We start from the raw sequence: 12,714 nt of genomic DNA, 5'->3' as shown, positions 1-12,714 counted from the left end.
CCAATGATAGCTGTACATTTTGTTCCCATTCAAATTCAACTTTTACTCTATTCTTGTCTGATTTTAATAATTCTAAAAGAAAAATGGCTAACGAGCCAAATAATCTTTGTACTAATAGTTTAAAATCACCTGTTTTGTATAACCAGCTAAATATTTATTATCAAAATGTTCGTGGCCTTCGCACGAAAATGTTTAATTTACATACTAATTTTGTAACTCTGTGTCTTGACGTATACATCTTAACTGAAACCTGGCTTTCTAGGGATATTACTGATGCTGAGTTGGGACTAGAAGGCTTCGTTATTTTTAGAACTGATAGAAATGCTTCTACTAGCAATTGCCTGCGCGGGGGTGGGTCATTAATTGCTGTGAAAAAAAATCTATGTCCCATTTTAGTTGTTTCAAATTATGATAGTGTCGAACAAATATTTGTGCGTATAACTCTACATGGTGGTGTTTCTGTTTTTTTAGCGGGAGTTTATCTACCTCCAACTACGGATCTTATTGGCTATGGTTGCCATACAGACTCGATAGATCAGGTTTGGCGAGATAATAATTTCGATATTGGCATTGTTTGTGGCGATTTTAACCTTCCTAACGTAAAGTGGACAAGTAGTATTTCTGGGCCGGAGTACAGTGGCTCTATTACTGATAAAGTTCGCTCAATTGGTGATCAGTATGCTTTACTCGACTTTCATCAAATGAATAATACAGCCAACAGTCACGATTTTTTTCTTGATCTTGTCTTCTCTAATAATGAGAGTGTTACAGTTGATCAGTCTCTCGATCAGCTTGTACCATGTGATCCCTATCACCCAGCGCTATCCATATCGTACAAATATAATTCAGGTGTTTTAGCGCTTAATGATCAACATAATTATCGTGACTTTAAGAATGCGAGCTATGAAGAAATTATCAATAATTTAGGACATATTAATTGGAATAATAATTTAGACATGTTATCATCCGAACAAGCTGCTAATTTTCTACAAAATACTCTCCTAGATGCTATTCATAAGTAGGTTCCCTTGCGTACCTTTCGTACTTCAACTTTTCCTCCGTGGATGTCAAAAAGTCTAAAGGAACTTTTGGCCGAAAAGAAACGCGCCCATAAAGCTTACAAAACCCTAGGCGGTCCTAATCGCTACCATACATTTTCTTTATTGCGCGCTCGTTGCAAGGCTGAGTCAAAACGTTTGTACAGAGATTATATGCATACCTTACAGAACAAATTGCGTACTAATCCACGTTCGTTTTGGTCTTTTGTTGGTGGCCGCCAGAAAGGTCACGCCATTCCTGAAGAAGTACACTTAGATGCTGTCAAGGCTTAGGGCAATCAAATAGCTACTTTATTTGCCTCCTATTTTTCATCTGTATATAAAGCACCCACAATCGTCCCTAAAACCCTATTGGATGAGTTTACCCCAAGTCAATTTTCCTTCCTTCCGTCCTCTTTATCTATATCCATTGGCGAGGTAAACGCTGCTCTTAGCTCATTGGCTACTACTCTCGGTTCAGGGCCTGATGGAATTGCTGCTCAATTCTTATATCGTTGTCGCGATATTCTTTGTTTACCCGTCTGTTTGATTTTTAATAAGTCGCTTTCTGAGGGTGTTTTTCCATCAGTTTGGAAAGTTAGTCGAATCACACCGATTTTAAAATCGGGTGATCCGACTAACATTAGAAACTATCGGCCCATTTCTGGGTTGCCCTTTTTAGGTAAAATATTTGAATTAATTGTGCTAAAAAACATTGACCGACCTCTTTTGTCAACTATTTCAATTGATCAACACGGGTTTATCCCGGGTCGCTCAACAACTACTAGCGCAGTCGATTTCACCTCCTTCGTTCACGAGGCGTTTGAATTAAAGCAACAGGTTGACGTCATCTATACTGATTTTAATAAAGCATTTGACTCTATCGACCATCGTTCTTTGATATATGTTCTGGATCGTCTTGGAGTTGGTGAACCACTTCTTTCATGGTTGAGATCTTACCTTATGGAGCGCAGACTGTTCGTAAATCTTTTTGGAAATGCATCAGATTATTTTCAAGCGCTGTCCGGAGTTCCTCAGGGTAGTCATCTTGGTCCCATTCTGTTTAATATCTTCATAAACACCGTTTATTCCTTTGTTTCCCCATGCCGTGTTCTACTTTTTGCTGATGACGCCAACATTTTTTATGCAATTTCATCGCAGGAAGACTGCCTTGTACTACAAGCCGTTTTGGATAAATTTTCAATCTGGTGTAATTTGTTAGGTCTATCACTGAATACTAATAAGTGTAAAGTCATGTCCTATTATCGTACGCGTGCGATGTTGACATTTAACTATAGTCTAAATGCGATGCCTCTCGAGCGAGTTTACCAAGTAAAGGATCTCGGATTTTTGTATGTCCCTACCCTAGACTTTCGGCCCCATATTGATTTCGCTATCAGTAGAGCATTACGAGCTCTTGGGTTTATTAGGAGACATTCGTCTGATTTCAATTCTACCGAATGTCTGTCTGCCCTATATAATTCCCTAGCTCGGTCTAACCTAGAGTACGGTGCAGTCATTTGGGCGCCATATACTGCATGTGACAGACAGAGAATGAACCGTGTACAGAATAGGTTTTTAAGTTTTGTCGGGTACCGCTTAAAAATCTTACACCCACCTCATGATTACAGTCCCATTAATAATGTTCTTGGACTGCAACCACTAGAGCAGTGGCGCAAGAACCTCTGCTCTCGGTTTATTTCGGGTTTGTTAGACGGCCGAGTTGACGCCCCTCGCTTATTGGAACAACTTAGTATTCGGGTCCCGACTAACACCAGACTTAAAAAGTTCTTTTATCTTCCTACCGCCAGATCCAATTTCACTAAAAATGCACCTCTCATTCGTATGATGGGAATTTTTAACGATTTATGATTTATATTATTCGTGTTAAGGCCACACCTCTCAATATTACCTTTTTATTATGTATATTTTTTGTTTTGTTTCGTTTTCTTTTGGTTGATTTGTGTATTTTAAATATCACTACATATATATATATATATTATTGTCTAACTTATAAAAAGCCGTTTGGCGTAAATTACTATAAATAAATAAATATTTATATATTTATACGCCTCGAAGGCAAGATAATAAAACATCATAAAAACAGTGATCATTTATACAACGGAATATCAAACAACAATAATAATAGTAAAAATTATTGTTATAAAACTAAAAACTATATCTACGATAAAGAAAAAAAAACCAGTACAGTGGGGTCGGGGCATAGTGAGGACGGAGCATAGTTGGGTCGGGGAATAGTGGGGACGGGGAGGTCACAGGTTTACAGGAATTTTTAAATCTAGGTTATTATACTGACTTGAACTAAAATTTTTAATTTTTAACATATTGTTTCCTACCAGAAAAAAAGGGAATTAACCACGGTGATAACTAAACTATAAATAAATTATAATCAATTTAGAGGCAAGAATATTGTGGTCAATTTTGTCGAAAGCTTTCGAAAAGTCGGTGTAGATAGCATCAACCTGGTGTCCTGCCTTAAACGCATCTAGTGCGTAACGTTGGAACACTAAAAGACTTGTACTAGTCGACCTACCAGTCGTGAAACCATGTTGCTCATCAATAATTATGTTTTATAAATAATTTTTTTAAACAACACTTTCAAATAGTTTTGGGATGATTGAGATTATCGAGATAGGAAGGTAATTAGTTATTTGAGTATTGTCACCTCCTTTGGAGATTGGTGATACGAGTATATAGGTAATTTTCCATTTATCCGGAAAAATACCCAAAGAAAGAGATAAATTGAATAAGTATAGAAGAGAAATGGCTAGGACGAATTTGCACTCACTAAAAAATATACTTGGTATTGCATCTGGACCAGGACATGTTTTAAAACTTAAGCGGTTGAGATCTTCTAATATATCAGTTAAAGTTATACATTTATTAAAATCTACAGAGAGCATGTTAATATTTTCAGAACTAAAAACTGCATTACGATTATTCGATTGATCAAATACGCTAGAGAAAAATTGAGCAATTATATTATAGCATCCAATAAAATATTGTTTTAAATAAATTAAATTTTTTTTGGGGTAATAGAACATTAACATACAATAATGCGATATGAACTTCGACATACCTACCTGCTTCTACAATTAATATATTTCCTTAACTAATTTTTTAAAAAATGTCATTTTGTAAGTTTAAAATCTAGTATTAAATATTTTATTTTTAGTAAAAAATTACATTTTCTCCATAACAAAAAAAAAAGTACATAAATGCAATTTATACTTTTATTAACCATACATTTTTAAAATATTTATATTTTTTATGGCTTGTTAATTAGCTCGTAAGTTATACGTATTTAAATTTTATAATCGGAGTGTTTATAGCATTTAACTTTGTATTGCTAAAATAATTTCAGGCTATGAAAGAAACGTTCGATGAAGCTATACTATTTCTTAATGACTCCCAAATTAACGAAGAACCTGGTAAAATTAAGTAGGCTGATTTTTTCAAGTTTACGATTAAGGTCAAGGGTATTGACAATATCATGGACAAATTGGTAAACATTAACTAAATATACGATATATACCATATCACCCATTTTGTTTTTGTCTTTGAAGCCAAACTTTGAAGTACCTAGTTGGTTTAGTCAAAGTATTCTCTTCGGCATTTATATAAATTAAATTACTTAAGTATCTTTTTTTTTTTAACAACACAAATGATTAAATTCTCGATGTTATCAAACAGCGTAGGTAAACATATTAAAAGTGTTTAGCTATTGACGTAAGAGATAGGATATAGGATATAGGAGAAAGGGGGTATGAGATAGGAGATAGGAGATAGGAGATAAGAGATTAAAGATGAGGGATAGGGTTGGGGAAGTATATGTTGTATTCACAACGTTCAAACTAGAACTGAACTAAAATTAATTCAATACTTTAAGAGGTCATATTTTTATGAATTGTTTTAAGCCAGATATTAAACACTAAAATATTAGCCAGAAACTTAATTTGTTTACTAGCCACCTAGATACCAGCTTGTTACTGCTTGTTAATATACTATTTTATCATCTTTAATTCCACCACTACTCTAAATTTATTCGCTATTCAACAAGACATGCTCTTTCGTGGTTGCAGACTCGGCTGAAAAATGTTTTTTTTTTTTTAACAACACAAAGGATTAAATTTTTGATGTTATAAAACACCGTATGCAAACATCTTAAAAGTGTTTAGCTATTGACGTCCGAAAAATGTGAAAATTTACCAAAAAAATATATTATATACAAAAATTGGTGAGATCAAAGTTACGATCAAAGAGGTAAAATACAAAAATCTTCTCCCACTAGTTCGGACACAAATTTCAACAATTAAAAACACATAATTATAAAAACAATAGATTTCAGCTAAAATAAACTGTTTCATCGACAACTGGGGTGACCACTGCACCACATCGTCCCTATAATAACATAATAATATTATATTGTTTATATTTATATTTAAATTCAAAATGTTCGTTTTTTGTTTTAGGTAATTTAGATTTTGCAAAATTTAAAAAAGTTGTTAGACACATTTGCAAAACAAAAAATATAGACGTATAACAATTCCTTAAAGATAGGCAAGATGAAGGGTTAAAAAAGAGAGCATTTATGGCAGCGATATCTCGTCGTAAAGCAAAAAATGAAACCGATGAGTACCATTGAAGACTTTTTATCTTACTATTATAACAATGATGTTAAAAATTTGTTTAATCATATCAACGTTAATACGCCCTATATGGGACCAGCTAAGACTTTTTATCTGATTTGTATAAAGTTTGATTATTATAATATGTACTAATATGTAATAATACTTTATTTTATTAAAGATAATCCTAACAAGTCATCAGGTACCAAAAATAAAAAACAATATTGATATATTGCTACTAATTGATCAACCCTAATCGCATCCAACCTAATACTAAAAATATAGTTTTAAGCTCATTGTGTCAGCTATGTTATATAGGTAAGTATATGCATACGTTTTTATTTTTATACTTTTTAGAAAAATGTAGTATGTAAGCAGTACGGTTGAAATACATTCGGTTGTTTTGTTCAAAGAGTCCACAAAATGTATAAGTTTTTACGAATCCTGAATTTCACATGTCGTGACATGTGTGAAGGGTAAGAATTGTTTTCTTAGGTGTGGTTCTACGTTCGCTTTTTTCATACAGGCAAAAAGCCCAAAACACATATTGTTGTTGTGCTCTTGACGATTCGTCATGGCATAATAAAGACAAACAAATCGATAAAAATATATACCTACTTCTTTTTCTCGAATATCAAAAATTGTCCGAAAACATAAATTGTACCCAACAAATACATATTTCATAATATAATGATTTCTGATTATCAGGATGAGATTCTACTCGAGTAAGCCAATTCGAAAAAAAATAGATATAACACGTTTATAAACAAAAAAAAATACATCATTATTGAAAGTAAAACTTTTTCTCCACTCACGAAAATTTCAAACTATTATATCAGTTTTCGTATATATTCCTAGTTGTGGAAAAACCATCTTTACTTTTTCAATTAAAAAACTAATAGGAACCGCCGGAGATCGTTTCTTTATTACCAAAATATAAACGTTAACATATTACTTTTAATTTGATTTCAGTTTTTACTGTCAAGTAATTCTGGATATTTATGTCTTGACCATAAAAAATACATAAAACTACACTAATCTACCAAAATAAAGAACAATAGTTCATTAAAAGAATAAAATGATTTGGTCCAGAAAACGAGCGGAGAACAAACCATTTTATTTTTTCAATCTAGCTATTTGATTTTAATATTATTTTGTCAGTTTGTCTTTTTTGATAGACAACCCCTTCTTTTCCCAATACTTGAATTAGGTATTTTCTCAGTTTACTACTCGAATGATTTCAATATTATTTTGTTCATTACTGGCTTTTATGTTAAAATCGAATGTTGACTGCGAAAAAATTGGCAAAATACCACGATAATCTTTAGAAATTAAAATATTACAACTAAAAGTGATAAAATTAGTTTAAACAAATAACTTTACACATAAAACGATTAAAATCTATTTAAAAACCAAAACTATATTTGCCATAAAGTTTTATTTATTTTTGTATTTAATGTATCATTGTGGGCTTAAATTGCAAAGTTTTAAAATTGCGTTAATACTTTTTGTATAAACGCTTGTACAAAAATTATCAAATCATTTAATAATAGGTAAATTAGCCTTTTAGCCCAATATAATTTTAGCTTCGATGCAATTTTTTTATTTTGACTGCGCTGGCTAACATTGTACTGGTTTAGACTGTACTTAGTTTGAGCTGTGCTTGGTGTTTGGACTATGCTGGGTTTAACTATGGGTTGGGGTTTTTTTTAATGGTTTAATTATTTTAAATAGACTTTGTCAAGAACTGAAAACAACCGAGGGCCTCTTAAACATCTAAAGATGTAGTCAATAAGTAGAAAAATAATGTGTACGCATATTGTTCAAATAATAAATAATAATATGTTCTTATACTTAATGCAAAAATATAAAGATTACTCGTGTACAAATTTATAGGTTTGAGAAAAAAAACAAATATAAAACTGCTTACACGTTTTATAAAAGCCATACTACATTAGATGATTTGAATATAAGATCACCTATAAAAATTCATAACATTCAAAAGTCAAAATTAAAAATAATCAATGTGACTCTTGTCATTACAATGATTTATTAAGTTTGTTTTTTATTATTAATCGAGCTAATTTCTAAGTAACCAAGTATTATTTTGTAGTCTACTTGTTATGACTTGTGATAAAAATGACTTGCACCTGTTAAATACCAAAGCAGTAGCAGTCGCGGCTTTTTGGATGACGAAGATTAACAACAATAAAATAGAGACATCGGTCGGTAAAAGGTATTGAGAAATAATTAAATTTATGAAATCGGATATGAAATCTATTATGAAAATTCAAATTCGGCATGGATGAAATTCGTTTGGGGTAAATTAAGTTTGAAAAATCTAAGGGACAGAAGCCTCTCCGTCTAAGTAGGTACAATCTAAATTGTAATATTCATAAGCAGAAAAATATTGTGCACGAATTTACAAAAATTTGTTGTCAATAGAAAATGCACAGGTGTTAGAGAGAGGCCTCTTACTGATGTCAAGGTGGATTTCGTTCGGTTGCGTTAAACACGGTCTATATATTGATTCTAATAGCTTTAAAACTCCAAGTAAATTTATAATGTCTTTAAAAGTATAAAATAAAAAAAATAGTACCATCTTTTTCTCGAAGGAAATATTGTGACCTATACATGAATAGTAAAATATCCAAAAACGTAGACAACTGTTCAGTAAGAACTTGACATTTTAAACCAAAAACAGTACAAATCAAAGAATCCAAAACTCAAAGCGAAATTCTAACCGTGTTGCCAAAGGTTATTTTCAAGAAAACAATTCGGCGTAATGCCATAATTTAGGTGATACTATATTAAAAGAAACCAATAGACTTTTTTTCGACATAAATGAGCAATTGCAGTAAACATGTAATACAGTTTATATTTTGTAAAAGAGTTACACCCCAAAGAGAAATTATAAAACATTTTAGATAATGCATAGATACAACCAACTTTAAAGCGGATTTGTCAAATGTCACTAAAAGTGCGATTGGTTGAGATGTATAATATAATCTAACATAATATTAATAATAAGAAGAGCAATATAATGAATTGTGTCAAACTAGATCAACGGTTTCAAGTAACAGAAGTAAACTTGATTTGGTTTGCCATACGATAGTCGAAAGGGCTATTGACCCAAAAGGATTGATAAATAAGAAATATAAAAAAAATAGTCCTTTAATTCACAAAGTAGAATAAGTTATTCTGGTTGTGTAAATAATTTCAGAGAGCTGGTAAATGTTTATATTAAAAAAATTGTTTTTTTTTTTTCAATAATATTTTGCATAATTATGTTTTTTCTATTACTAGTTATATTATGTTTAAAACTGACAATGTTAGCCACATGTCTTATGAATAAAAATCAAATCGATATCCTCTTAACAGCTGAACGTCTTTAGTGTTTGTTTACCTACATTTATTAGCATTCGTTGTAGGATAACTCGTGAAAATATAATTAGTAATTATTTTGTAATAAAAGTGGAAATTGTAGATATTTTTGTATTATTTACTAACTCTAGCCAGTAGAGTAGGGTTGAAGCATAGTAGGGACGGAACATTTTATAAATAAAAAAAATGTATTCCTGAACACCTTTAACTTTGCCGTGTTTAACAAGCTATGACGCCAATAAGCCCCGACATTACTTGTTGGTTTTTTTCAATTTAAACAATTGATGTGTTTTTTTTTAATAATTATATTGATGTACAAAAATTCAGGGCCGACAAATTTAGTTTTTTCTCTATAGTGTGTGCGCCTATTAACATTGCTCGGCTTATTGTTACAAAAAAACAAAGGTTTAAACAAAATCATAAGTTGACAATATTCTCGAATCAGTCAACCTATTTAAGATTTTTTTTTTTATACAGATGTTTCGGTATATTCTTTTGAAGCTGCTATAGGTGTTGTTTGAATAATCATAAAAAAAAAATTATATTTCATTTTGAATAAAATCACCTATAAAACACAAAGAACGATTATGTGTCCCATAATATTGTATGCGAATTGTACACATTGTCTTTTGGTTTAATATTTGATTTATGGCTGTACTTTGTGCTCTCTTGTCAGTAAAATGCGTGCTGTAAGAGTTTTAGAACAAAAGAAAAACAGCTAGGAAAACCAGTACAGCGGGGAGAGGGTCGTAGGGGTAACGGAGGTGGGGCGGGGGTGAGGAAACACAGGTTTATAAGAATTATTAGAATTTGAAAAATATGTAAATTTGTCGGGTGTGTTTCTCGATTTCAAAAATCAAGTATCGTTTTTTGTGTGTACAATTGTCCCAAACTCTATAACGTTTTAAAATGTATGACCTGAGTTAAAATTGTTATGAAAAAAAACCTGCCGTCCTTACAAAAAATAAATTAACACATACGCGTTATATACTAATAATAAAACAAAATTGCTAGATACTCCTAGACGGCATTTATTAGTACTTTTTCTAAAGGTTAAATATCCTTAAGAACTAATTCGACTATTTCAACTGTTTACAACTAATATGACTAATTTTAAATTCGTAGAGCGCCGGAATTTTTAAGTTAAAAAATGCTAAATTTGAAATATTTTGTAAAAATTCAAACGATTAATTAAAGATTTTCTCTCTTGAAATGGAGGAAAACATCCAAAAAAAATGTACATATTTCTTAACTAAAAATTACGCTGATTATTATGATTTTAAAAGTAATTTTGAGGTTTACTTGAAACATATGTATGTTTATAACATACGGGTTACTTAGTGAATACCAATTAAATAATCTGAACGCACGGCAGTGAGCCGGCCAAGTTCCAGCAATGCCAGTGTATCGAACCAATTCATCCAGTATTTCTTACTCTCATATCTCTGCTACTTCTTAAGATGGGCTTTTAAAATTTGAAACCTAAATTAAACTTAAATAATTTAGGACACTGGCTAAAATTGAGGCCTTAATATTAGGCCGTTTTAAAATGGGAGGATTTTAAAATTTGCATTTTTGTTACTGACTCACTCACTCACTCATCATCGAAATTATAAGACACTTCCCGTACAGGTAGAAACGTGAAATTTGGCACAAAGATGGGTCCGAAATAAAGAAGGTGATACAATTTATTTCGGTGATTTTTTGTCGTATACGAGTGGTATTCTAGATATGATGGATGTCATATTTGAATTGTCAGATCTATATCCAGGTAAACGAATGGAATATTATGGTAAACATTAACTACAATATACGTTAAATATAATTTCGTAATATTTTTTTATCTTTGAAGCAAAACTGTAAAATAGTTGGTTTTATGGAAGTATTCTCAATCTCATTTTTATAAACTAAAATACCTAAGTATATATGTTTTTTTTTTTGAACAACACAAATTATAAAGTTTTTGATGATATTAGACAGTGTATGCGTCTAAAAAGTTTTTAGTAATTGACAACCAAAAGATGTAAAAAGTGACAAAAAAATATCATAAGCAAAAATTTGATCCCACTAGTTCGGACACAAATTTTAACAAATAAAAACACATATTTGTAAAAACAATAGATTTCAGCTAAAATAAACTGTTTCATCGGCAGCTGAGGTGACCACTTCACCACACCACACCTCTATAATAACTTAATATATTATTTATATTTAAATTCAAAATGTTTGTTTTGGATCCTTTAGATTCTGCAAAATTTGGGGAAATTGTTAATTACATTTGCGAGGAACAAGAAATGTGCGTACAAGAATTCGCTCTAGGTATACACAATGATGGGTTAACAAAACCATAACACCGACGTTACTACGCATAATATGAGACTATGTATAATATAAAACCGGCGATGACATAGAATATTTTTTATCTGATTATTATAATAATAATAATAACAATAATATGTTTCAATTTTGTTTAAAAATCTCTAAATATGTTTTTTTTTCAAAGAAATGTTTTATGATACAATATTTCTAATCGACTTGTATGACTCCAAAATCACTTTATCTTTCCAAATAAACACCGATTTCTGACATTTTGTGCAATATTGTTTTTATTTATAAGAAAAACGTAAAAAAAGACGATAATTGTATTTGGAACCTAAATTGGGATAAATTTGAGCAACATTTCGACAGGTTCAACACGTACTTGAAGAACTTTAGTGATCTAAATGAACATTACCTTCTCCTATCTGCCCTCAGTACTGAATTATTGTTATATATTCTATTATCTTTATTATCGTCAGATAAGCGCTAAACAATAATCATGGATTATAGTATAGTTATTGAGTTGGACCACCTTTAGAGACTATTGGGTTTTGAAGTATAAATACCATTTGAATGTAATTACAAAACTGGCAGTCGTTAGCTACCGCATAAGAATACATTCTTTCGCAACTCTGTAAGTTATGAGACAACTGCCTCCAACAATATAACTAAGTAACATACAATAAACTAAGATGAAAATAGTCAGTAATTGCGAATTTATCCGTATGAGCTAAACTGTTGGTCTCAAAAAGAGCTACTCAACACGCTCTTCTATTCAAGTAGGTGTCCCAAAACTTGCAAGGAAGTGACATAGCTCCCTTCTTCTTTACTTGATAAACGTCTCACATGGTGCACACATCTAAAACAAAAAGTTTTTCAGCCGAGTCTGCAACCACGAAAGATCATTTTCATGTCTCGTTGAAGTACCGAATAAATTTAGAGTAGTGGTGGAATTATAGATAATGATATAGTATATTAACGAGCGGTAACAAGCTAGTATAATAAAACGTCAAGTTTCTGGCTAAAATTGTAGTGTTTATTATCTGGCTTAAAACAATTCATAGAGTCAATTAGTCAATTTGCTTATTTACCCTTGGTAGCCAAGGGCAGCCCTTGGTATGTAACGAACAAAAACCACCACTAAGACTTGAAATTACCAACCCTCAACGAACTGCCCAAAACCCACTATTCCAAATTTTATTCAAAATTATACTCTCATTCCAATACACTAATTAAAAGATTATCCTTCGTCGCACTTATTCCTGACTAATATATTAATACTAATTAATTTCCATAATATTATTACTAATATTGAGACTAATATA

Source organism: Adelges cooleyi, unplaced genomic scaffold (assembly GCF_023614345.1).
Source record: "Adelges cooleyi isolate 19-005CV unplaced genomic scaffold, UGA_ACOO_1.1 ACOO_flye_CR_arks_rails_tigmint_CR_PRNA_680, whole genome shotgun sequence".
In the NCBI taxonomy this organism is placed as follows: Eukaryota; Metazoa; Arthropoda; class Insecta; order Hemiptera; family Adelgidae; genus Adelges; species Adelges cooleyi.
Note: the sequence above shows the minus strand (reverse complement) of the source record.